Here is a 27,516-nt window from a genome sequence, read left to right as displayed (position 1 = left end):
CAACCTGCCAAAACTGAATCAGGAAGAAATAGAAAATATGAACAGACCAATCACAAGCACTGAAATTGAAACTGTGATTCAAAATCTTCCAACAAACAAAAGCCCAGGACCAGATGCCTTCACAGGCGAATTCTATCAACCATTTAGAGAAGAGCTAACACCTACCCTTCTCAAACTCTTCCAAAATATAGCAGAGGGAGGAACACTCCCAAACTCATTCTAAGAGGCCACCATCACCCTGATACCAAAACCAGACAAGGATGTCACAAAGAAAGAAAACTACAGGCCAATATCACTGATGAACACAGATGCAAAAATCCTCAACAAAATACTAGCAAACAGAATCCAACAGCACATTAAAAGGATCACACACCATGATCAAGTGGGGTTTATCCCAGGAATGCAAGGATTCTTCAGTATAAGCAAATCAATAAATGTGATACACCATATTAACAAATTGAAGGAGAAAACCATATGGTCATCTCAATAGATGCAGAGAAAGCTTTCGACAAAATTCAACACCCATTTATGATAAAAACCCTCCAGAAAGTAGGCATAGAGGGAACCTACCTCAACATAATAAAGGCCATGTATGACAAACCCACAGCCAACATCATCCTCAATGGTGAAAAACTGAAAGCATTTCCACTAAAATCAGGAACAAGACAAGGTTGCCCACTCTCACCACTCTTATTCAACATAGTTTTGGAAGTTTTAGCTACTGCAAACAGAGAAGAAAAGGAAAGAAAAGGAATCCAAATCAGAAAAGAAGTAAAGCTGTCACTGTTTGCAGATGACATGGTACTATACATAGAGAATCCTAAAGATGCTGCAAGAAAATTGCTAGAGCTCATCAATGAATTTGGTAAAGTAGCAGGATACAAAATTAATGCACAGAAATCTCTGGCATTCCTATACACTAATGATGAAAAATTTGAAAGTGAAATTAAGAAAGCACTCCCATTTACCACTGCAACAAAAAGAATAAAATATCTGGAAATAAACCTACCTAAGGAGACAAATGACCTGTATGCAGAAAATTATAAGACACTGATGAAAGAAAGTAAAGATGATACAAACAGATGGAGAGATATACCATGTTCTTGGATTGGAAGAATCAACATTGTGAAAATGACTCTACTACCCAAAGCAATCTGCAGATTCAATGCAATCCCTATCAAACTACCACTGGCATTTTTCACAGAACTAGAACAAAAAATTGCACGATTTGTATGGATACACAAAAGACCCCGAATAGCCAAAGCCATCTTGAGAACGAAAAACGGAGCTGGAGGAATCGGGCTCCCTGACTTCAGACTATACTACAAAGCTACAGTCATCAAGACAGTATGGTACTGGCACAAAAACAGACAGATAGATCAATGGAACAGGATAGAAACCCCAGAGATAAACCCACGCACATATGGTCACCTTATCTTTGATAAAGGAGGCAGGAATGTACAGTGGAGAAAGGACAGCCTCTTCAATAAGTGGTGCTGGGAAAACTGGACAGGTACATGTAAAAGTATGAGATTAGATCACTCCCTAACACCATACACAAAAATATCATCAAATACTAATCTTCTTAGCCTCCCTACAAAATAGGTATTATCCTCATTTTACAGGTAATGAGCTGAGGCAAAGGGAAGGGAGAGAACATGTCCAAATTCATATAGTAAGTCGATGCTTTTGGCTACTACCTTATCCTACACTTTGAGGGATGCTGAAAGGGCCATGGTTCAAAATTATCTTTGAATTGTCTCTTATCCAAAGTGCATGCATACACACACACACACACACCACTTCTATTTCACAACAATTAATAAGCAGAATTGTTAGCACATTAACCCAAAAGATCCATTAGATTCTATAACTTGGGTTATGTAACCTGAAAGATATAAACTAAACAGACTCCCACAGGGGGCTGGTAAGAACCACTGCCTTATCCTCGGAAGAGGTTCTGGTACAGAAGAAGCACTGACTCAGAAGTCCTAAGTCCTGGGTTGTGGTTCTTGCATAGCCACTTACAAACCCTGTGACTTTGGCAATATTCCTTCCTCTCTCCAAGCCTCAGTTTCCTCATCTGTAAAAGGGAACTTTGATACCTGCTTTACCTGCCTCATGAGGAGAATCAGATAACGGAGGGGTGCTTTATCAATACACCTGTCAAGAGAGAAGACAATAAATGTTTTTGTGCATTCAAGCTATTATGGTTTGGACAGTATGGATCTTATAGTCACTGACTCAAGTACACAAAATTTTAACTTTTAAAAATTTCCTATAAACTGGACTTAAATTCTACCTGGTACTCCCATCTGTCTGAAGCAGAAAACATAGGCTGATCACTAATAGGCTGTCAGACATTTCAGTGATTTTCTCAGTCATCCAGATGAAAACTCAAACAAACTCAGAATTCCCTGTGCAGCCCCCTTTCCTTCTCCTGGGCTGGATCTCAGCTCATGCCTCACCCAAATGCTGTCTCACCATCAGCAGTAAGAGAAGCCCCCTCTCAGTCTCCATCTGTCTCAGTCTTTTGAGATGTGCCTATGTCCTCATTCTTCTCCTGGCTGGGTGGTCCATTCTTTGCTGAGATGTCCCCCTGTTTGGCATTACATCTCCATCTCTCTGTCTCTCTGTCTCTGCCTCTGTCTCTCTCTCTCTTGATTTCTTGTAGCTTAGACCCTAAAAATGGGTTTATTTCAAGATTCAGTACTTGGTCCTGTATGAATTTTTTCCACGTTGTTTCTCTCAGGCAATTTATCCACCTTCTTGACTCCTCCAACCTCCCACTTAAGGCGAAGATTCCCGGATTAAAGCTCTGGCCCCATTTTTTCCCCTAGTCATCAGAGAATCACAATGTTGGGGTTGAAAGGAACCGTTTTCCTGCAGGACTCTGCATGTCTAACTGCTTGGTAGACATCCCCCCATCCTGGCTGCTTCCCAGCCACCCCAAATTCACTATGGCTGTAGCCAAATTTATCGTCTATTCCCCAGACAGCCAGCTCCCCTCTGCACTACCTTACAGTTCCCAAGGGAAGTGCCATTACCTCGGCTGCTCAGCTTCGGAGCTGAGAGCCTCTCTCAATTGTTCTTTATGTCTCTCCTTACATCTAGTTGGACCTCACGATGCTCAATTCTCACCATTTAAGGTCTCTGGAATCTGTTTTTCCTTTCCACACAGAAGGGAACCACCAGAGTTCGGGCGATTATTGCTTCCTGCCTCAATTACTAAAATCGTATCTTGATTTGCTCCCAGTTAAAATGCATCCTACCCGACAAGTCTCTCATCTACTTCTCTGTGACCTCCCAGTCAATACTTGTTGAGACATAAGGGGTTTTTAATGGGTGGCACAGAGTTCACAGATGGGCTCTGGGGAAAACTGTGAACCCTCTGAAATTATACAAAACATTACTTAAACCGGACAATTAGAAATTTGATTTAAAATGCAAATGTTTCTCAGAGAGGGGGCATGTCAACTTAAACTCACACCTAAAATTCAATGGCTAACATTAGGACCTCTCCTGAGACCAGATTTGAAGGGGAGAGAATGAAGGCCCTGGGGCCCAAAGATTGAGCCTCAGTTCTTCCTCGTTTTCCACATGAACACACACGGTAGCCCTTGGACTGATTTCTTGGACTCTAATCAGTCATTCATTCTTTCTTCATTCCTTCGTTCATTTTCTATGTATGGAACACATAGTATGAGCCAGAATATTCCATTTATCATTTCATCTCCACCACGAGCCTCTGTTGAAGACTGTATTACACCTATTTTATAAAAGAGGACATTGAGGCTTAGAGACGTTAAATCCCTGGCCTGAGTTTCACACAGCTTTACAGAAGGGCTGGGATCCAAACCCAGTCTAACTTCAGTGCTCACATTCCTTCCAAAATACCTTATTTTTTTACCTCAACTTCCCGGGTTCCAGGCACTGCCCGCACCCTAAGAATATAAAAATGATTAGAACTAAATAAAAGAATGTATGTTAAAGCACCTGGCATTGGACCTGACCTAAAGTAGGAATTGAAAATTGTTGGTTAAAAGAATGATCTTTGAAAAAAATAGTACTGAGTGCTCAACTTAAAGAACTGGCAGTGTGATAAGAGACGGCCATCCAAAGTGGCAAGGGGCACCAAGCAGGAGGGTCTAACTGCGCAGGGCAATCAAGTTACTCATCATCCAGTGGGGAAAGACAGGCCAGAGACCAACTGTGTGACACAGTGAACCGTGAGCAACCTGAAGCCAAAGGCTTGACCTCTATCAGTTTCTCTTCCCTTCAACAAATAGCTTCAAATAAATCTAATCCAATCTATAATTTTATAGACAAAATTGAAATCAAGAAAAGAGAAGAAATAAGGAAGATAAACTGTTAATAACTATGGGCAGTTCTGGGTGGTAAATCTAGAGGCTAAATTTTCCCTTTCTCTCTTCTTTTTTTTATGTACTTAATGATCTACAATGAGGAAGTACGGCTTTTGTTCACAGAAAATAACAGTGTTAATTAAAGATACAGAAGTAGAGGAAAGATCCCAGTGTCAGGGGTACAGAATCTTCTCCTCCATTCTATCACAGAAGGGCCCCCACTGTGGTTGCAATAACATGTCCTTGACCAAGCATAGCTTTAATTATCGTTAGAGAAAGCTTATTTTACAGATAAACACACTGACATTCCCAAAGGCCTGAAATTTGACTACATTATATAGCAAAAATCAGGCATAAGACTTCAGCCAAACTAGAAAAGTAAGAAAAGTAGCCTGATAAGGACCTTAATGCCGGTTCTAAGCATTTAGCATACTTTCTTTTCTACCAAGGAGGCTGATGGGATTCATTAGTACTCATTTGATCATTTCAGGGTCAACCTGTGTTGTTAATTAATAATCCTCTCATCCTTCTGTCCTCTGTTTACCCAGGGGCCTGGAACTGCTACTAACGCTCGGTGCCTTAGGGGGGGAAATCCTTTCCTCAGACAGAGACTGAAGCTGTCTAGCACACCATCTTTTCCTCCTCTACCTGCCAACAGCACTCTCTGCTCTCTCAGTGGACAGTTTCCACTGTTAATGTGATACATCAAGAAGCCACCTCAGGGAGTCCTTGCTCAGGCCTCTCGCTGGTGATTTCCAGCTCACCTCCAAAGCCAGCACAAAACTACACTTCTCTCCTTTCTCTGTTTTCAACCCCAAGCGACCTAGTTTCCTCCACACTTCTTTCCCAAAAGCGGCACAAGGGAGCTCGTGAAAACTTCAGCCAGTGGATACAGAAGAGGACATGATAACAACAGTAACTGCAAAGCTGCAAGTTCTGTGTTGTTTCTTAATCATTTCTTCCGTGCTAACGTGAGAGGCCAGTTTCCAAGCAGGAAAGGCCACACGTATTCTTTATCCTTACCAACGATAAAAGCAAGGAGACATTTTCTTCCAACTTTTGTGCCTTTTTTTTTTTCCTGATGTAGGAACTAGGCTTTTATTTTCTTCTTGGATTCTTCATTTCTCCACCTCATTTGTTTCTACAGCCTGAGCAGAGACAAAAATCACGCTTCTACTCAGTTTTCCTGTCCCCCCGAACCTCCAGAGGAGGTCAGGAATGAAACAGCGCTTCCCCTGCATTCCCATCTGCCTGTTCCATAGGGCCTGTGGTGAGCCTTTCTTTCCCAGCCTAGTTCACAGGCTACCTGCTTCTCTCGCCTGGCCTACCCATGGGTTGAAACTCTCCTTCCCGGCTAGGAAAGCCGGGGCCGGGGAAATTAACATGAAGAAGCAGATGCCTTAACCGCGGGGATGTTTATAAATAAAGTTCAGAGGACAAATAGCTTTTAACACAAGTGGCTATGGCTACATTAGAGTTTCCTCAGAAGCAAGCCTGGCCAGCATGGTCAGAGACGGGAATTAGAAAGTGTAAAGGATGCTGGCCATACACACATCCTCGATCAGCAAGCAGAGGCACCTTATTTTGGACATTTCAAAGGTCTAAGCACACACAGGCTCCTCTGGCTCACGCCCTGGCACATCAAACATACAATGGAGTGGGACGCAGGTGGCCTTAAGCCTTGCCTCCAGGATCCCCAGGTGAAGACAAACCCAGCTGCAGCTGCAGGGCAGAAAGTTCCTCAGCCATCACAGAGAGGCTCTATTTAGTAACTTTCAGAGAAGGTGGGAGGCGTATAAATGTTTGTATAAGTCAATGTTATTTAGAGGAGTGGTTTTAAACATGGGCTCCATGGAGAGATTCGATGATAGCATTCAGAGGTCTGTGAACTCAGATGGGAAAAGTTTGACATTTTTATACTCGCTAACCTCTAACTAAAATACAGTATTTTCTTTGTTTATGACTGTAGGAAACAGACCACAGTTTTATTAGTAATTGTTGTGGCTTTGCTACCAATAAGCATCACAGGTTCGTTGGTATCGTTACAGTTGTTCAGAATATCTCAATATATCATTTGTGCTCATCTCCACCTCAAAACTATGGCAGTTAGGGATCTGTCACTACACCTCTCCATTGAATATACCAACAGAACACACACATTATCACAAATGTGTTTACTAATATTTTGATAACTATATTTCAGTATAATTGCCTCCCTTATTAAATCTGTGGATTTTTATAGCATTTTTAAAACATTCTGTTTTTAACATCTTTATTGGAGTATAACTGCTTTACAATGGTGTATGGTTTCTGATTTATAACAAAGTGAATCAGCTATACATATACATATATCCCCTTATCTCCTCCCTCTTGCGTCTCCCTCACACCCTCCCTATCCCACCTCTCTAGGTGGTCACAAAGCACCGAGCTGATCTCCCTGTGCTATGCGGCGGCTTCCCACTAGCTATCTATTATACATTTGGTAGTGTATATATGTCCATGCCACTCTCTCACTTCATCCCAGCTTACCCTTCCCCCTCCCTGTGTCCTCAAGTCCATTCTCTACGTCTGTGTCTTTATTCCTGTCCTGCCCGGAGGTTCTTCAGAACAATTTTTTTATTTTTATTTTTAGATTCCATATATATGTGTTAGCATATGGTAATTGCTTTCCTCTTTCTGACTTACTTCACTCTGTATGACAGACTCTAGGTCCATCCACCTCACCACAAATAACTCAATTTTGTTTCTTTTCATGGCTGAGTAATATTCCATTGTATATATGTGCCACATCTTCTGTATCCATTCATCTGTCAATGGACACTTAGGTTGCTTCCACGTCCTGGCTATTGTAAATAGTGCTGCAATGAACATTGTGGTACATAACCCGTTTTGAATTATGCTTTTCTTAGGGTATATACCCAGTAGTGGGCGTGCTGGGTCGTATGGTAATTCTATTTTTAGCTTTTTAAGGAACCTCCATACTGTTCTCCATAGTGGCTGTATCAATTTACATTCCCACCAACAGTGTATGAGGATTCTCTTTTCTCCACAACCTCTCCAGCATTTATTGTTTGTAGATCTTTGATGATGGCCATTCTGGCTGGTGTGAGGTGATACCTCATTGTAGTTTTGATTTGCATTTCTCTAATGATTAGTGATGTTGAGCATTCTTTCATGTGTTTGTTGGCAGTCTGTATATCTTCTTTGGAGAAATGTCTATTTAGGTCTTCTGCCCATTTTTGGATTGGATTGTTTGTTTTTTTGTTATTGAGCTGCATGAGCTGCTTGTGAATTTTGGATTTAATTCTTTCTCAGTTGCTTCGTTTGCAAATATTTTCTCCCATTCTGAGGGTTGTCTTTTTGTCTTGCTTATGGTTTCCTTTGCTGTGCAAAAGCTTTGAAGTTTCATTAGCTCCCATTTGTTAATTTTTATTTCCATTTCTCTAGGAAGTGGGTCAAAAAGGATCTTGCTGTGATTTATGTCATAGAGTGTTCTGCCTGTTTTCCTCTAAGAGTTTGATAGTTTCTGGCCTTACATTGAGGTCTTTAATCCATTTTGAGTTTATTTTTGTGTATGGTGTTAGGGAGGGTTCTAATTTCATTCTTTTACATATAGCTGTCCAGTTTTCCCAGCACCACTTACTAAAGAGGCTGTCTTTTCTCCATTGTATATTCTTGCCTCCTTTATCAAAGATAAGGTGACCATATGTGCGTGAGTTTATCTCTGGGCTTTCTATCCTGTTCCATTGATCTATATGTCTGTTTTTGTGCCAGTACCATACTGTCTTGATGACTGTAGCTTTGCAGTATAGTCTGAAGTCTGGAACCCTGATTCCTCCAGCTCCATTTTCTTTCTCAAGATTGCTTTGGCTGTTCGGGGGCTTTTGTGTTTCCATACAAATTGTGAAATTTTTTGTTCTAGTTCTGTGAAAAATGCCATTGGTAGTTTGATAGGGATTGCATTGAATCTGTAGATTGCTTTGGGTAGTAGAGTCATTTTCACAATGTTGATTCTTCCAATCCAAGAACATGGTATATCTCTCCATCTGTTTGTATCATCTTTAATTTCTTTCATCTGTGTCTTATAGTTTTCAGCATACAGGTGTTTTGTGTCCTTAGGTAGGTTTATTCCTAGGCATTTTATTCTTTTTGTTGCAATGGTAAATGGGAGTGTTTCCTTAATTTCTCTTTCAGATTTTTCATCATTAGTGTATAGGAATGCAAGAGATTTCTGTGCATTAGTTTTGTATTCTGCTACTTTACCAAATTCATTGATTAGCTCTAGTAGTTTTCTGGTGGCATCCTTAGGATTCTCTATGTATAGTATCATGTCATCTGCAAACAGTGACAGCTTTACTTCTTCTTTTCTGATTTGGATTCCTTTTATTTCCTTTTCTTCTCTGACAGCTGTGACTAAAACTTCCAAAACTATGTTGAGTAATAGTGGTGAGAGTGGACATCCTTGTCTTGTTCCTGATCTTAGTGGAAATGGTTTCAGTTTTTCACCATTGAGAACGATGTTGGCTGTGGGTTTGTCATATATGGCCTTTATTATGTTGAGGTAGGTTCCCTCTATGCCTACTTTCTGGAGGGTTTTTATCATAAATGGGTGTTGAATTTTGTTGAAAGCTTTCTCTACATTTATTGACATGATCATATTGCTTTTCTCCTTCAATTTGTTAAGATGGTGTATCACACTGATTGATTTGCATATACTGAAAAATCCTTGCATTCCTGGGATAAACCCCACCTGATCATGGTATATGATCCTTTTAATGTGCTGTTGGATTCTGTTTGCTAGTATTTGTTGAGGAATTTTGCATCTATGTTCATCTGTGATATTGGCCTGTAGGTTTCTTTCTTTGTGACATCTTTGTCTGGTTTTGGTATCAGAGTGCTGGTGGCCTCGCAGAATGAGTTTGGGAGTGTTCCTCCCTCTGCTATATTTTGGAAGAGTTTGAGAAAGATAGGTGTTAGCTCTTCTCTAAATGTTTGATAGAATTCGCCTGTGAAGCCGTTTGGTCCTGGGCTTTTGTTTGTTAGAAGGTTTTTTTATTTTTTCTTTTTTTTTTTGCGGTACGCGGGCCTCTCACTGTTGTGGCCTCTCCCGTTGCAGAGCACAGGCTCAGTGGCCATGGCTCATGGGCCTAGCCTCTCCGCAGCATGTGGGATCCTCCCAGACAGGGGCACGAACCCGTGTCCCCTGCATCGGCAGGCGGACTCTCAACCACTGTGCCACCGGGGAAGCCGTGTTGGAAGGTTTTTAATCACAGTTTCTATTTCAGGGCTTGTGTTTGGTCTGTTTATATTTTCTATTTCTTCCTGGTTCAGTCTTGTAAGGTTGTGCATTTCTAAGAATTTGTCCATTTCTTCCAGGTTGTCCATTTTATTGGCATAGAGTTGCTTGTAGTAATCTCTCATGATCCTTTGTATTTCTGCAATGTCAGTTGTTACTTCTCCTTTTTCATTTCTAATTCTATTGATTTGAGTCTTCTCCCTTTTTTCTTGATGAGTCTGGCTAATGGTTTATCAATTTTGTTTATTTTCTCAAAGAATCAGGTTTTAATTTTATTGATCTTTGCAGCATTTCCTTCATTTCTTCTTCATTTATTTCTGAGCTGATCTTTATGTTTTCTTTCCTTCTGCTAACTTTGGGGGTTTTTTTGTTCTTCTTTCTCTAATTGCTTTAGGTTCAAGGTTATTCGAGATGTTTCCTGTTTCTTAAGGTAGGATTGTATTGCTATAAACTTCCCTCTTAGAACTGCTTTTGCTGCATCCCATAGGTTTTGGATCGTCGTGTGTTCATTGTCATTTGTTTCTAGGTATTTTTTGATTTCCTCTTTGATTTCTTCAGTGATCTCTTGGTTATTAAGTAGTGTATTGTTTAGCCTCCATATGTTTGTATTTTTTACAGATTTTTTCCTGTAATTGATATCTAGTCTCATAGCATTGTGGTCGGAAAAGATACTTGATATGATTTCAATTTTCTTAAATTTACCAAGGCTTGATTTGTGACCCAAGATATGATCTATCCTGGAGAATGTTCCTTGAGCACTTGAGAAGGAAGTGTACTCTGTTGTTTTTTGATGGAATGTCCTATAAATATCAATTAAGTCCATCTTGTTTAATGTATCATTTACAGCTTGTGTTTCCTTATTTATTTTCATTTTGGATGATCTGTCCGTTGGTGAAAGTGGGGTGTTAAAGTCCCCTACTATGATTGTGTTACTGTCAATTTCCCCTTTTATGGCTGTTGGCATTTGCCTTATGTATTGAGGTGCTCCTATGTTGGGTGCATAAACATTTACAATTGTTATATCTTCTTCTTGGATTGATCCCTTGATCATTATGCAGTGACCTTCTTTGTCTCTTGTAATAGTCTTTACTTTAAAGTCTATTTTGCCTGATATGAGAATTGCTACTCCAGCTTTCTTTTGATTTCCATTTGCATGGAATTTCTTTTTGCATCCCCTCACTTTCAGTCTGTATGTGTCTCTAGGTCTGAAGTGGGTCTCTTGTAGACAGCATATATACGGGTCTTTTTTTTTAATCCATTCATCCAGTCTATGTCTTTTGGTTGGAGCATTTAATCCATTTACACTTAAGGTACTTATCGATATGTATGATACTTTTTCCATTTTCTTAATTGTTTTGGGTTTGTTATTGTAGGTCTTTTCCTTCTCTTGTGTTTCCTGACTAGAGAAGTTCCTTTAGCATTTGTTGTAAAGCTGGTTTGGTTGTGCTGAATTCTCTGAGCTTTTGCTTGTCTGTACCGGTTTTAATTTCGCTGTCGAATCTGAATGAGATCCTTGCTGGGTAGAGTAATCTGGGTTGTAGGTTTTTCCCTTTCATCACTTTAAATATGTCCTGACACTCCCTTCTGGCTTGCAGAGTTTCTGCTGAAAGATTAGCTGTTAACCTTATGGGGATTCCCTTGTATGTTATTTGTTGTCTTTCCCTTGCTGCTTTTAATATTTTGTCTTTGCATTTAATTTTTGATAGTTTGATTAATATGTGTCTTGGCATATTTCTCCTTGGAATTATCCTGTATGGGACTCTCTGCGCTTCCTGGACTTGATTATTTTCTTTCCCATATTAGGGAAGTTTTCAACTATAAGCTTTTCAAATATTTTCTCAGTCCCTTTCTTTTTCTCTTCTTCTTCTGGGACCCCTATAATTCGAATGTTGGTGCGTTTCATGTTGTCCCAGAGGTCTCTGAGACTGTCCTCAATTCTTTTCATTCTTTTTTGTTTATTCTGCTCTGCAGTAGTTATTTCTGCTATTTTATCTTCTAGGTCACTTATCCATTCTTCTGCCTCAGTTATTCTGCTATTGATTCCTTGTAGAGAATTTTTAATTTCATTTATTGTGTTGTTCATCATTGTTTCCTCTTTAGGTCTTCTAGGTCCTTGTTAAATGCTTCTTGTATTTTCTCCATTCTATTTCCAAGATTTTGGATCATCTATACTAACATTACTATGAATTCTTTATCAGGTAGACTGCCTATTTCCTCTTCATTTGTTTGGTCTGGTGGATTTTTACCTTGCTCCTTCATCTGCTGTGTTTTTCTCTGTCTTCTCATTTTGCTTAACTTACTGTGTTTGGGGTCTTCTTTTCTCAGGCTGCAGGTTTGTATTTCCTGTTGTTTTTGTGTCTTCCCCCAGTGGCTAAGGTCGGTTCAGTGGGTTTTGTAGGCTTCCTGGTGGAGGGGACTAGTGCCTTGTTCTGGTGGATGAGGCTGGATCTTGTCTTTCTTGTGGGCAGTACCACGTCCGGTGGTGTGTTTTCGGGTGTCTGTGACCTTACTTTGATTTTAGGCAGCCTCTCTGCTAATGCTTGGGTTGTGTTCCAGTCTTGCTAGTTGTTTGGCATAGGGTGTCCAGCACTGTAGCTTGCTGGTCGTTGAGTGGAGCTGGGTCTTAGCATTGAGATGGAGATATCTGGGAGATTTTCACTGTTTGATATTACATGGAGCCAGGAGGTCTCTGGTGGACCAATGTTCTGAACTCAGCTCTCCCACCTCATAGGCACATCCCTGACACCCAGCCGTAGCACCAAGACCCTGTTAGCCATGCAACTCAGAAGAAAAGGGAGAAAAAAAGAAAGGAAAGGAAAGGAAAGGAAAGGAAAGGAAGAAAGAAAGAAAGAAAGAAAGAAAGAAAGAAAGAAAGAAAGGAAGGAAGAAAAGAAAATGAAGTTATTAAAATTAAAAATAAAAAATAATTATTAAAAATAAAAAAATTAAAAATAATAAAAAAAAGAGAGAAAGAAAGAAGAGAGCAACCAAACCAAAAAACAAATCCATCAATGATAACAAGTGCTAAAAACTATACTTAAAAAAAAAAAATAACGGACAGACAGGACCCTAGGACAAATGGTAAAAGCAAAGCTATACAGACAAAATCACCCAAAGAAGCATACACATACACACTCACAAAAAGGGAAAAAGAAAAATATATATATATATTTATTTATATATATATAAAGGAGGAAGAGAGCAACCAAATCAATAAACAAAACTACTAATGATAATAAACTCTAAACACTAAACTAAGATAAACATAAAACCAGAAACAGATTAAATGCAGAAAGCAAACCCCAAGTCTCCATTTGCTCCCAAAGTCCCCCACCTCAATTTTGGGATGATTCATTGTCTATTCAGGTATTCCAGAGATGCAGGGTGCATCAAGTTTACTGTGGAGATTTAATCCGCTGCTCCCGAGGCTGCTGGGAGAGATTTCCCTTTCTATTCTTTGTTCGCACAGCTCCTGGGGTTCAGCTTTGGATTTGGCCCCGCCTCTGCTTGTAGGTCACCGAAGGGCGTCTGTTTTTCACTCAGACAGGACAGGGTTAAAGGAGCAGCTGATTTGGGGGCTCTGGCTCACTCAGGCCGGGGGGGAGGGAGGGGTACGGATGCGGGGCGATCCTGCCGTGGCAGAGGCCAGCATGACGTTGCATCAGCCTGAGGAGTGCTGTAAGTTCTCCTGGGTAAGTTGTCCCTGGATCACGGGACCCTGGCAGTGGCGGGCTGCACAGGCTCCCGGGAGGGGAGGTGTGGAGAGTGAGCTGTGCTCGCACACAGGCTTCTCGGTGGTGGCAGCAGCAGCCTTAGCGTCTCATGCCCGTCTCTGGGGTCCGCACTGATAGCCGCGGCTCGCGCCCGTCTCTGGAGCTTGTTTAGGCGGCGCTCTTAATCCCCTCTCCTCGCGCACCCCGAAACAATGGTCTCTTGCCTCTTAGGTAGGTGCAGACTTTTTCCTGGACTCCCTCCCGTCTAGCTGCGGCGCACTAACCCCTTCACGCTGTGTTCACGCAGCCAACCCCAGTCCTCTCCCTGGGATCCGACCTCCGAAGCCCGAGCCTCAGCTCCCAGCCCCCGCCTGCCCCGGTGGGTGAGCAGACAAGCCTCTCGGGCTGGTGAGTACCGGTCGGTAACGATCCTCCGTGCGGGAATCTCACCGCTTTGCCCTCTGAACCCCTGTTGCTGCACTCTCCTACGCGTCTCCGAAGCTTCCGCCGCGGCTCCGAAGCTTCCGCCGTGGCTCCGAAGCTTCCCCTGCGCCCAGCCCCCATCTCCCCAGTGAAGGGGCTTCCTAGTGTGTGGAAACTTTTCCTCCTTCACAGCTCCCTCCCAAAGGTGCGGGTTCCATCCCTATTCTTTTGTCTCTGTTTTTTCTTTTTCTTTTGCCCTGCCCCGGTATGTGGGGAGTTTCTTGCCTTTTGGGAAGTCTGAGGTCTTCTACCAGCGTTCAGTAGGTGTTCTTAGGAGTTGTTCCACATGTAGATGTATTTCTGATATATTTATGGGGAGGGAGGTGATCTCCACGTCTTACTTCTCCACCATCTTGAAGGTCTCCCTCTAAAACATTTTTTTGAGAAGGAATCCATTGGCTTCACAAGACTGTCAAGGGGGTCCGTGGCACAAAAAAACATGAAGCACCCCTGTCTTTGAGCATCTTATGTCAAGAGTCTATAACGAATGAATATGGACAACTTATTTTATATAATCACCACAATTCCACAGGCAAATTTATCATCAATCCTATTGTATTAATGAGGAAACTGAGGCTAAAGCCAAATCTGTATGATTTCAAAGGCCATGGTCTTTCTATTACATCACATATATACACACGTGCGCACACACACACACAAATATGCATATCTTTTTATGATTCCCAAACATCCAGTCAAAAATTCAATTAGCACAGACACTACTGGCCATCAAACTAAATTAACTAATGATCTGTCTCTACAATGCCACAAGAACTGGTTGAAACAATGAAAAAAATCAATCTAACAGATGTTTTGTCTAATTGCAGTCATAATTTGATGGCCCTCTCCCCCCTTCCCAAAGTGGCTGAGTAGGCCAAGAGCTTCCTGTTATCAGACACAAGTTAAACGAGCCCATCCTTTGGTTATATGAGGGCATGGATGCCCTCCTTCCTCTGCTAGGGCTCTAACATGTAGGTGTAGGACTCCACACCCACTCCCCTTTCCACTGTGGACACCCATCCTGTTCTGCCCCACCTAATGGCTTTAGGACTAAATTATTTATGGAGAGAAGGGGAGGGGAGGGGAGGGGAGGGGAGGGCTACAATTGCATTTTGCCCTGAGTGTTAGGGAGAAAGACAGAGAGGTCTCTATCTGTATGGAATTAACATTAAATATTTGAGGACCAATAAGAAATAATTAAATAATGGATTAATTTATGACAACACCAGTGAGTGCCACAAAGGAGGAATTCAGGGCATTATATAACAGAGGGTCCTCAACCAGTCTGGGGCATAAGAAAAGATTTCTCTGAGGAAATGGTGTTTGCCAACTCTTCTTTTATAGTATTTATAGTTTTATTATCCTGCTGGCATGTAACCATCTTTTCATTATAGTATGAAATACAAGTCAGGCCTCACCTCTGCAGTCTCCTCTGGAGTAGAAGCGTGGTTTTCCCACCGTTTCTAGTTAAGATTCTACTGCAGGGAAGCCAGAGCCGGTGGCAAAAGTATCTGTCATACGTGGTTAGTGCACAGCCCCAAACAGCTTGTGCTGCCCCTGGCCTGTGTCACCACAGCTAAGCTGAGCGAGGCTGAGACGTGCAGGCCGCCTAAATTGGCCCAGCTCAGCCCCACCATGGCAGCTTGCTGCAGGGACTAGGGAACACCAGCCACATGCCTCGGTGGCATTCAGATGGCCTCCTACAAATCTGATCAATCAAACTTGACAGGCCGGTGTCCCATTTGCCCATGCTGTACAGCATAAATCCAGTGTCTTTTCAACTAGAAGCATAATAGTCGCAGTTACGATGAGGGATGGTCTGGTGTGAGCAGACAGGATCACTGACCCACCCAGGAAGGGAAACCTCCTTTTCCCAAGAGACAAAGAATCATTCATTGAAGGTTTAAAATTCTTACTTGAGAGCAAAATTACAGTGTACTCAGGAAGTACTCCTTCTGATAAATTATTCTGTGGTATTTTTTTGATCCTTTTTTTTCCTCCCTCCTGACATCACTGATCACGGGTGCTAAGCAACATGGGAAAGGGAAGAAGAAAGAGGAACAAAGACTTACTGTTAAGCAAAATAAAAAATAATAACTTGAGTTTTAGATGGCATTTCTAACAAATAAGTACACAAACTCTTTATGCTCAGGATGAAATTCTGTACTCATTTTAAGATTTCTTCCTGAGATGTGTTCTGTTGATGCAGAATCTTATGACTTTTGGAAAAAAAATTTCTACCCACATAAGAAATATACTAATTCTGGAAACTTCTGATTCTTAAACCTTTATTTATTGTCTTGCTAACTACATTCCAGGGGTCATCTTTGCTCTCTAGAGGAGGCCTTATTTAATGGTCATTTGCAAAACAGAATTTCTTTGGCTATATCATACCTAACTCACGTGATTAATAACAAGAACATCATACCCACAGTTCCCTTCATGATACTTAGAAATTTATCCGCTGTTTTCTTAGCACAAGGAAAATAGGATTCCTTCTTTACGTGGATAGATTTTGATTTACTAGCTATTAAAATGGAAAACTAAAATTGCTATCAATCATATATCTTTTCTATAGCCCTCTAAATGATGCAACTTAAAAATCTTCTAAGAGCAAAATAGAATTGTCTATCTTTTAAAGAAACCAAATTTACTTTATATACCATTGGGCTTTGCGTTTGCCACTTACAAGAAATCATTTGATTGTATTTAATCTAACTTAATGATTATTCTGATTCTTATTGGCAAATTCTTTCATATACTGATTTGAATCCTATCACTAAGGAAATTGATCAAAGTCCACACTTTTCTGTATTTTTCTAGTTTATTCTTTCTTCTATGCTTGCTTTGCTTGGACTTTCAGCTGAAATCCTGAAATAACGTGTGCTAATTGCATAGCATTTTATCTCTCAAATTAATTCTGCAGAACACTGGTCTTTCATGAATTGTTGACATGCTCATAAAAGGGGTTTCAAAAGTTAAATGAGATCAGACACTGCAAACTGCATGTCCCAGGGAAGTCGCAAAGCCCCTTGGCATGACAAATGCTCTGACGATCCTGTTATGAAGAAACCCGTATAATAATTTGATTCAGCACTCCCAAAGCTTATTTAACCATAGGCTGCCCATCTCCTCCACTGCACCCATACTTATGGATCCCAGAACACTTCTGGTCCTCAGAACACGGTTTGGGAGACTTTTACAGCACAGGATGGTTGTGTCTATATGCATATACGGTTTTGCAGAATATAGCTTGATTCATCCAAACTCATATGCAATCAGGAGTAGCTAACGGGTTGTTCTCAAAGGAACTGCACATTTGACTCAGCTCAAGAATTGCTGTATTGCTCCTTTAAAAAAATCAGTTTCCATAGATAAATACATTAAGTATCCCTAAACAAAGCTGAAACTCCAATCAAAATAAACTTCTCTGGAACTGTTCCATTATATCAAAATTTTGCCTTTTTTTTTTTTTTCCAATTCTGCTATCTCACAGCCAGCAATTTCAAGACAAAATCTTGGGGTAGGAAATGAGAAACCCAGAATGTTCAAGCTAGAAGAACTTTAGAAAACTCTAGTCCAACCCCTTCAGTTTACAGATGAAAGAACTGAGGCTCCAGATCCCATAACCTTTAGTAGCTGATTGGCCCTAAAAGTCACACCCCCTCTCTAAGTAGGCCCCTCTGATCCAATATCATATTTCTCCTTACTTTTTAAGCCAATAAGTCAATTATACTGTGTGATCTCAATACTGTTGGAAGATTCATGCTCACAAGGAAGACAGATATTTAGGTACACATATTCTATAAGCTGCCAGGGGTACTCTCTTAGGAAGAACTCTCCTAGGGAAATTTCACATCAGTGTGAGGTCTCAGAATCTCATGTATGGACTTATTTCTTTACTAGGGTCTTGTAATTAATTCTCATTAAAGAAAACATTAAGTAATGTCTTCCAATTAGCCCACAAACAGTTTTCGAACCATGGTAGAATGCACGTTTGTTCTTTGCCGGGACCTTAATATTATTAAATGCTGATTAAAAAAAAAACCCACCACTTGCTGCCTGTATCTTGTGGCAGCTGCAGAATTGCTTTCTATAGAAAGGACAGAGATACAGTGCTTTTTCTTGGCTTAAGCATTTATTTGGGGTGGCTGTGAGGGTTGGAGTAGGAGCAGCTAATGGAAATTATGAGGAAGCTCTAAAGCCTTGGGTGTCTGCCTCTCTCCCCCTTCCTCTTCCTGCTGTTGACCTAACCACACTTCCCTGAGCAGGTGATGCTCGCCCAAGTCAAATGCTACACCTGTGGCTAATTCTCAGGCAACACAAGTAAGGCTCCCTCACTTAGAAGCAATTGGCTGTTTGTAGGAAGCATGATGATCGGTAGTCACATCTCATTAGGGGTGCCTGGGCCCCGTGGTGCACGAGTGAAGCAAACTCTGCCAATGTAATTTGTTTTAGATGCCTAATTCTCTTCCTTATAATTAACATCTGAAATGCAAAAAGAAAACTAGGGTGCTTTGCAGGCATGTGGGGTCCGTAGAACACTTTCAGGGAGCCTGAGATTTTAGAGCAGCACTCACCCTTGCCTTGTCCTTTCCCACAACAAACAACAGTGTGAGCTGGACTGGGACATCCATAGGTTGTCCTGGAGGACTGATTCCTGGGGTACCATACGTGGAGGGAGGGAGGAGAGGTCAGAGTAGTGAGAGCCAGCATTACCTGCCACCCCATGCATGGGTTTAACTGCTGTCATCTCTGCAATGAAGTGACCCTACGAAGATAACTCAGCAGTAGAACAGAGCCACCAGTCAGGACCTTGCTATACGTTGCCCTAGGCAGACTTTGCAGTCATTCCTCCACTGTCCGACCCTCCCACGACAGCTAGAAACAGTCAGACACAGAGGGACAGAGATGAAATGTGGCGTGATGGGGTTTCTGCTGCCAACCACGCTGGCAGACAGTCTGTGGAACCAGGAGAGAATGCCGTTCACAACATCTCTGCCACGTAAACAGGGCTGTGCAGAAAGGTTTTGGTTTGGCCATCAGATCTGGAGCCTGAACATCTAAGATGAGCCAGAAGAGATGGAGTCTATATCCTGGGTGTACCAGGCAGCTCTCTTGGTTACAAACCTCAGAAACTGACCCTAGAGAATTGAAGTTGAAGAAGAATTTATTGGTAGGATATTGATTAGCTCGCAGACTTGACAAAAAAGCAAGAATATGGGGGCTTCCCTGGTGTCGCAGTGGTTGGGAATCCACCCGCCAGTGCAGGGGACATGGGTTCAAGCCCTGGTCCGGGAAGATCCCACATACCACGGAGCAACTAAGCCTGTGCACCACAACTACTGAGCCTGCACTCTAGAGCCCGCGAGCCACAACTACTGAACCCGTATGCTGCAACCACTGAAGCCCACGCGCCTAGAGCCCACGCTCCGCAACAAGAGAAGCCACGGCAATGAGAAGCCCACGCACAGCAAGGAAGAGTAGCCCTCGCTCGCTGCAACTAGAGAAAGCCCGTGTGCAGCCATGAAGACCCAACGCAGCCAAAAGTAAATAAATAAATAAAATTTTTTTTTTTAAAAAGCAAGAAGATGAGATGATTAAAAGAAGCTCGTGACCACCAGCGTATACAGGTTCATGCAGCAAGACCAGCCTGGTTAAAGAATCCCAGGCACTGCTGCCTCTGAACGCTGCCACTGCCACTGGAGGTCACCACTAAACACTGGGTGCCACCCAGCTCCTTGTCTCCCACGAATCTCCATCCAGAAATATAGGAAGGGGGCTCAGTTGTGGGGTAGCAAAAATACAAGTATCTCCTAGCATTGGCCAGCACACTTGGCAGTGTGTTGCTTGTTCTTTCAGTTAATGAGTTTCTGCTAAACCTCAGATGAGTCAAAGATACGGTGGAAGACATGTAATACCAGAAAAGGCTGTTTTCAACCTCCCTTGGTATCCCCATCTCGTAACTAGCTCACAGCTAATGCCTTTCCTTCACTCTCCTCCCGTCTTCCTCCTCTTCTTCTGTCTTTCTATTTTTTCATAACAAAATCAATAATTATTTATTGAGCCACATGCAACTTGTTAGATGATTTACATTTAATCTCCATGGAAACCCATGAAGCAGATATGATGATTCATTCCCATTTTCAGGTAAGGGAATTAAGGTTTTCAAAGTTAAGCAACTTGCCAAAAGCCACCGAGCTAATATGTGACAGAGGTGGAATGTGAACCCAAGTTTGGCTGACTTCAAAGCCTGAGGTTTAGGCGGGATAAAGGACCCCCTTTCAACATCAAAAAATTCATAGACACCAACAAGATAATAGTATGCTTATAGTATGTTTTGACTAAAAAATACATAATAACAAAAGCAATGTTAATTCATATATGTTAAGATATATTTTATGAATCCCAATAGTATCTACACATAATATTTTATTAATCACAACAGGATCTACATGCATTTGAAAAACATATGTGAAGGACATGTTACTTATCTGGTCTTTCACACGACCCCTCATACATGCCCCTTACGATAACTACGTCCCTCAACCCACGAGCTAGGGGGCAGGCATGTGACCTGAGTTGAGCCAGTCGGTTCGGAACCAGAAGGCAGGAAAGACTGCACTGAAACCTGTAACTCCGTGACTCCCATAGGACGCCCATGGTAAATGTTGAAGGAGGAAAGGGCTGAAGGGAGGGAGGGAGAGAGGAAAGGAGGAAGGAAGAGGGGGGAGGGTCAGGGCAGGTTTAGTTAGGAAAAACTAGCAGGAGAAGCTAAGCCAACTTGAAGGTTAAGGCTAACAGGTCCCTTGTGTTCAAAGGCCAAGTCCAGAAAAGTCAGCTCCTGCTGGAGCAGGCTGGCTTCACAGGTCCTGGCAGGTGAACTAAAGCACTCTACAACCTTGAGGACAAAACCAGGAGCCAAAGGAGCAGGGAGCAGGGAAAGGGCTCAAATAATTAGACACGAGCTGGGTCACTGACAAAAAAACAGGCACTAAACATCAAACCCACCACCCGCCAGCCACCACCCATCACCCAACATAGGGCTTCCTTTACCATCCGGTCAAGGGGCAGAGCAGTCCTCAGGGTTCCAGCCAGCCTGAGCCCCTCCATGCCTCCTGGAAGACGTCATTGCACAGACTGTGTTCTCTGGGACCCACTTGTTCTAGGAGATCTTCGTAGGGCTTCCTATGAAAGAGATTTGTACTCAGATTCCATTCCCCTCTTGGAGTTTCACAGTGTACATGAGTATGTGAAAGGGCCTTGCAAATCTGAAGTAAAGAAACCCATTCTCCTTTGTTGAGACAAACACTTCCCACACTTATTTGATCCTGGAAGCCTATTTGTCAGAGTGCCCACCGTTGTCTCAGAGAGCACGAAGGTTCCAAGACAACAGCTGTGGAAATACGGGCCACAGCACTGCCATCATAGGGCAGTGTGGATCCTTCTTCCATGGAGTCATGTCCTGGAAGCTCTCTCTCGCCTTGCCCTCAGTTTTCTGCCTTGCACACTGATTAGGTTTCCACACATATTCATGCTGACATGGCCAATGGAAGTATTTTTGAGGCTGTTATTTCTTCTGAAGAGTTTCCTTGACTCTTGCCCATCCCAGGCCCACTTCAATCCCACCCAATCCCTAGTGTCATGGGGAAGAGCACAGGCTTTTTTTTTTTAATTAATTTATTTACCCATGTTTGGCTGCGTTGGGTCTTCGTTGCTGCCCGAGGGCCCTCTCTAGTTGCAGCGAGTGGGGGCCACTCCCTGCCACAGTGCGCGGGCCTCTCGTTGGGTGGCCTCTCCCGTTGCAGAGCACGGGGTCCAGGCGCACAGGCCTCAGAAGCCGTGGCACGCAGGCCCAGCAGCTGTGGCTCACGGGCTCCAGAGCACAGGCTCAGCAGTTGTGGCACACGGGCTGTGGGATCTTCCCAGACCAGGGCTCGAACCCATGTTCCCTGCATTGGCAGGCAGATTCTCAACCACTGCGCCACCAGGGAAGCCCCAGAGCACAGGCTTTGAATCTGTCTGACTGCCTTTGTATTCTGCCTCTGTGCCTTTAGCTCTATGTTTCCTGTGTCTAGCATAGTACCTGACACTGGCTGGCTATACCATATAAATTGGTGAGTAAATAAATGATCTTTTGTGATTTTGAGAAAAACCAAATGGTGGCCAAAATTTGTTTTCTAGAAAATGATAGCAAATGGAGAGAAACCAAATAATGATTAAAAAAAAAAAAAAAGCTCAGGTGTGAAGCTACAGCTGAGAGATGTCTGGTTCATATCCCACTGCCGGTTTCATCTCTCCAAGTCCATAATTACAAAACAAATGGTATGCCTTGTTTACATTGAGCATCTTATTTTAATGAAGAATTGATTTCCTCTCGCTTAGCAAAAATGTTCAGTGTCCTTACAAAGGGGGAAAATAAATTCTTACATTTGCATGCCAGATGTTTTAATTTTCGATTATGAAATCCCTGTCTTTCTAAGACATTCTAGGAATGGCAGAATGGAAGCCTGGTTGTAGGCTCTAAAATGCTCTTAGCGGCTCAACTTTCCAATGTTCCATTCCAGGGCAAGCATTTCTTGATTGGGTGGGAGTTCCTGACTACCCAGACGTTTATCTTTCTTCTTCGTTTGGGGGAAAGAGAGCTGTTTTGATCCCTGAGCCTGGGTTTTCCTAACAAAATGATTGTCAGAAATGCCCTTCCACTCTCCTGCTCCAGCCACAAGAAGAGAGGTAACATTTAATGACTCTTACTTGTAAAGGGAATAAAAATAAAAAGCAGAGAAAGTCGTAGAAGTGGGGAGATCTCCAAAAGTCATAGCCCCCATTACAGTGTGTTTCTAATTCTAGCCACAGATACAGCCGCAGACCCCAAAGAATTTGTTCCTAACAATGTAAGCAAGATTGTTTTAAGTTAATCATATACCGCAAACCCTTAAAACAGCCATTTCCAGTCAGCAAACCATTTTTACAGCTCTCTGCTTGTCTGTTTTGCCTTGCGGTGACAGACTTATCTTGCTCTGTCCTTGTCCTAAACTCAGATATGACAGTGGGAATGGACAAAGCTGCAAAGAGAATTATCAAATATCAAAGAAGAAGATACTAAAGTCTGTGCTGGAGTTTGCAATTCACATGGGAAGTGTTTCGTACTTTGTGGCATGTTTCAAGTTTAAAACCTGTGCGTGTGCGTGTATGTGTGTGTTGCTTTTTGTTTTGGTTTTTGCAAAGTGTAAGGGAGGGTGTTTAATGGCCTAGTTCACCACCTTCAGAAACACTGGCTCTGTTCTTAGCTTTGAAATGGACTTGGCTGTTATCTCTAAGCAAGTCACCCTAGTAATCTACCCTGCTGTTTTCCCAACTCTAGAAACAGAACGTACTTGCATCCAGTCCCACAGATAAGGCACAAGGACTATTTAAAAAGTTAGCCAATCTTTCACCTCCCGGGAGCTTTTTACAAGGTAGAGAACGTTAATATTCTAAATAGTTCTAGCCCTCTAGCCTGTGCACGTTTCAAGCTGCTTCATCATCCGTACAGAGCCTTTCTTTAATCTCCCCCATGAGCGTGTGCACAGGTTCAAATGGTGACAATTACCATAAAACAATTGTGTTGTCCTTCTCCCAATAAAAATCGCTCTGTTAATCGGCCAACTCGCAGCCCCCTTGTCTGAGGACCCTTATGCCAAACTGGCTGCAGATAAATTAGCCCACGTGTGATTGCATGCGAAAACACACTGATTTAGGGGTTTTTTCTTCTCCCGTTCAACCTGACAACTTGTCTAAATAGGCTTCTGCCACGACCTGACAGCTCGTGGACAAGCTGTGTACAACAGGCCATTAAAACGAAATGCTCTGAATATGGAGAGTACAAAACACAGACAAAGGGATAAGATTGAAAGATAAAAGGATGAACAAAGGGAGTGGTGGGGCTGTTATGGGGGAGTGGAGCCTGAAGAGGTACCCTTTCATTGTGCTTTCAGTCTTTGTCATAGGCTGGATTCTTTGAAGCAGACCCTGAGATGGAGTTTGGGGCGAAGGCTATTTATGAGGGATCCACAGCTATGGAAAGGAGGGGGAAGAAGCAGGATGGGGCAGAGGGAGAAGCTGAAATGCATTGCAGGCTGGACAAAATCTCTGTTAATCTCCCCTCTCCTGGGGAGCTTGGGAGTGGTCCTGTGTTGCACTGAGACAGTAAGGACTTTATTCCCCTCCTTTGGCTCCGTCATTATAAAGGCAAGGGTGTGTTCCTGCAGCTGAGGCAAACCCTGACCAAGGTGACAGCTAGAGTACAGAGTCCTTCCTTGGAGTGGGATCTGGGCCTTACATCTCTGTATCTACCACAGAGGTGTTGACAATTGCCCACATGATCAGAGCCCAGCTTCCTATACCTGTAAAGTCGTTTCCCAGCCTTGATCATGTTATAAATCTCCACTGATCACAGCATAATCACAACTCTTGATTAAGCACTAATTAGCCCTATGCTATGAGCAGTACCTACTTTATCTCATTTACTTCTCATAACAACCCTAGGAGGTAAGTATTCTTATAATCTTCATTTTGTAGATGAAGAAACCGAGGGTATGAAAGATGAATTGACAAAAGTTATATAACTGGTGAATGGCAAAATTGGTATCTGAACTCCGGGCTGTCTGATTCCAAAGTCCATCTGCTTACCTATGACACTGTACTGATTGGAACAGATATAGGTCTGATTGGAACAGATGTAGGCCAATACTGCAACTCCTTCCTTGACCTTCATCCATGAGGATTTAACAGAAAACAATTTTATTAAGACTGTCAGAACTCATGAAAGAGCCCACATCTTGGGCTGGGAGGAACAGCCATGTAATTCTAGTGGATCCTTGCCTCTCTTTGACTGCCAGACCCAGTAAGTGTTTTATTTAGAATACACTATGTTCCATTTCTGGTTGGATTCTCTGGAAGCGGACACTGAGACAGAAATTAGCGTGCGGGAGATTTATTAGGGCTTGCTCTTGGTATCAACACCTGGAGAAGGGAGGGGCAAGAAGCAGGACTGGGCAGACGAAGTTGGACTACAATGCAGTTCCATTGAAGGCCTCAGCTGATCTCAGAGTGAGCTCTAGAGCTAAAATGGCTCATCAGAGTTACCCTGAGCTGGAGGAAGGGGGCTGAGCCTTCATATACTATGCCAGATAGGCACTGGGTGTGGGATGCCCTAGGAATGGAGCATTACCTTGGGCTAGGTGGCTCTCTGCAGTTGAGACAAATCACAAAGTGGGACTCAGCTGAGGGCTGTCAGCTGTCAAACTCCCAACAGCTGGGGGAATGAGTGCTTCATGATTTAAAAGGGACCCAGGGGGGCTTCCCTCATGGCGCAGTGGTTAAGAATCCGCCTGCCAATGCAGGGGACACGGGTTCAAGCCCTGATCCGGGAAGATCCCACATGCCGCGGAGCAACTAAGCCTATGCACCACAACTACTGAGCCTGTGCTCTAGAGCCCGTGAGCCACAACTACTGAGCCTGTGTGCCACAACTACTGAACCCACATGCCACAACTACTGAAGCCCCCGCACCTAGAGCCTGTGCTCCCAACAAGAGAAGCCACCGCAATGAGAAGCCTGCGCACCACAACAAAGAGCAGCCCCCGCTCGCTGCAACCAGAGAAAAGCCCGCGTGCAGCAACGAAGACCCAACGCAACCAAAAATAAAATAAAATAAAATAATTTATATAAAAAAAAAAGGATCCAGGACGCAAATCATAGCAGCCACTACTGCTATTTTTTTTCAAATACCCCAAGGATGAAGTATTATTAGTCCCATATTTTAGAAGAGAAAATTGAGGGTGAGACAAATTAATGACTTATCCAGAGACATGCAGGTAGCAGTTAATTATTCATTCATTTATTTAACAAATATTTATTGAGTACCTTCTGTGTGCCAGGCATTGTGCTTGGTCTTGAGAATTCAATAGTGAACAAAAAGGACCCTTGACTTCATCCAAATAACATTTTAGTGTTGACAACTGTCCCAGATACAGAAAAAAGTTTAGGAGTTTGTCAATTTCTTTAGCTAGCTATATAAAATTCTAATTGATTCCATTTATACATATTGCCAAACTTCTTTTCAAGAGAGTTAAAAACTTGTAAACGTACATTCCTAAAATTTTGAGAATGGGGAAAGGGGAAACCAACCTGGTCATGAGATTTGTGGTTAGCATAATGAGGAAGTATTCAGTATAAATCAACCTTAAACCAGCCAGCCAGTTTTCATCTGGAATCTCCAAAGGCACTGCAGATAATAACACCTAATTCTTCATCATTTCATTGATCGCATGAATAGCATCAACAACAAGAACCAACCAGTCAAGCACTGAACTTATGTTTTTAATTGGGATACAGTTGCTTTACAATGTTGTGTTAGTTTTTGCTGTACAGCGAAGTGAATCAGCTTTATGCATACATATATCCCCTCTTTTTTGAATTTCCTTCCCATTTAGGTCACCACAGAGCATTAAGTAGAGTTCCCTGTGCTATACAGCAGGTTCTCATTAGTTACCTATTTTATACATATTAGTATATATATGTCAATCCCAATCTCCCAATTCATCCCACACCCCCTTTCCCCCCTTGGTGTCCATACATTTGTTCTCTACGTCTATGTCTCTATTTCTGCCTTGCAAACTGGTTCATCTGTACCATTTTTCTAGATTCCACATATATGCATTAATATACGATATTTGTTTTTCCCTTTCTGACTTACTTCACTCTGTATGACAGTCTCTATGTCCATCCACGTCTCTACAAATGACCCAATTTCGTTCCTTTCTATGGCTGAGTAATATTCCATTGTATATATGTACCACATCTTTTTTATCCATTCATCTGTTGATGGACATTTAGGTAAGCACTAAACATTTATCAAGCACCGATTCTCATTAGCACATTTCCTATTTAAGAAATTATTGTTTAAGAGAGTAAGTCAATTACTTTCAGAAACAGAGTGAATAAACAGTATAGCTGAACCAGGTCTCTTGTACCCAGGCATTTTCTTGTCCAATAATTTCACTCTTGACATCTGTTGAATCTTGGCACAATCAAAATGGTGCCAAACTTACCACCCACAGATGCCAGTGCCCTCAACCCACTCTGTTCTTTGGCTCCAAGGCTTTTTGGATAGGAAAAGGAGAAGAAGGGAAGAAGTGCCTCTGCTCTGGGTTCTGATTCTGTAGGCCTAAGGTATAGCCTGCCATTTGCATTTGGAAAGTGTTTTCCCCACCTCCATCCACACCCTCCAAATGAGAACCATGACCTTAGCATCTAGAATTTTCCCTCTCACTCACCTCTGTAGTGTCTTGTGGTCTATGCCATCAGGGCAGTCAAGGAGCTTGTCAGCCAATTCAAAAGGCTGGTTTGAGCTCAGGTTTTAATGGGTGACCCTAAATCACATTGATACCCCTCTGAACTAACATTTGTACGTCAAGTGTATTTGAGGCTTGATCAGTGACTGCATTGTGCAGACCTTAATGGCAGATTCAAGTCACCGTGGGTTTCCTATAGACAAAACGACATGAGGATTCTGGGACTCCTAGGATGGTGGACATGATAATGGGCATAAACAGGTAATTTTTCAAAAGACAGGCAGAATGGACTAGAAGCACGTCCTATTCACCACTCAGCAGGG

General features: G+C 42.4%; 1 long non-coding RNA gene across 1 annotated transcript in view; it reads right to left on the bottom strand.

The window, feature by feature from the left end:
- LOC307180304 overlaps positions 1 to 21,025 on the bottom strand; it is a 33,252-nt gene extending 12,227 nt beyond the window's left edge. Inside the window, exon 1 of the long non-coding RNA XR_013825719.1 lies at positions 20,913 to 21,025. This is a non-coding gene — a long non-coding RNA (uncharacterized lncRNA). The remainder of the gene's footprint in view (positions 1 to 20,912) is intronic.
- Positions 21,026 to 27,516: the final 6,491 nt, after the last annotated feature.

Source organism: Stenella coeruleoalba (genome assembly GCF_951394435.1).
Source record: "Stenella coeruleoalba genome assembly, chromosome: X".
Classification (NCBI taxonomy): domain Eukaryota; kingdom Metazoa; phylum Chordata; class Mammalia; order Artiodactyla; family Delphinidae; genus Stenella; species Stenella coeruleoalba.
The sequence above is the reverse complement of the archived record's forward strand: the minus strand, read 5'-3'. Positions and strand labels throughout refer to the sequence as shown.